Below are 686 nucleotides of genomic sequence, written 5' to 3'. Positions count from 1 at the left end.
CCGCCTCATCCACCACACCTGGAGAGAAAACAGAGCAGTGGTCTACTCATCCTGCCATGATCCTGTGCGTCTCCTCACATGTTTAGGCACAACAGTTCCCTGAGAGAGTGTGACCAGTAGCAGCCCTCGGCCCGAGCCTGTAAAGGGAGATCCCATCACAACTGAGGAAACAAAGACACAGAGAGGCTCAATGATGTTGCACTGACGCTTTTGAATTTTCAGCTGGGTTTCCTGCCTTGGTGACTAGCTAGTCTCTGGAGACATCGAGAAACACAAACTCATTAAGTGAAATTATAGTACATGTTAAACTTCAGTAACGATTTGCCACCTAGGAAACATGCAGCACATCATTAACAAGAGTTTGGGGGTACACATAGCACAGTGGAACTCGGGAGACCTCTGCCTCTGTTGTGGGATATCTCTCCTTCTGTTTGCCTCTCTGTTTCTGATGTTTCTGCACATGGCCTCCACTGAAGAGCCATTCAGCATAACATGGTTAACAAGATGTTATGCTTGTGTTTTAAGCTGTGGAGCTGAGTGGGCTGAACATGAACCCCAGTAGCTCCACTGACTTAAGTAGGTGGCACTGAGCTGGTTGCTCTCTCTGCCTCAGTTTCCCCATCTGCAAGTCAGGAGTACAGTCCTAGCTCCAAGGCAGGCCTTCTGCGGAGGGTCTGGGTAGCACA

This window comes from Mustela nivalis (assembly GCF_964662115.1).
Source record: "Mustela nivalis genome assembly, chromosome: 8".
Classification (NCBI taxonomy): domain Eukaryota; kingdom Metazoa; phylum Chordata; class Mammalia; order Carnivora; family Mustelidae; genus Mustela; species Mustela nivalis.
This window is presented reverse-complemented; position numbering follows the sequence as displayed.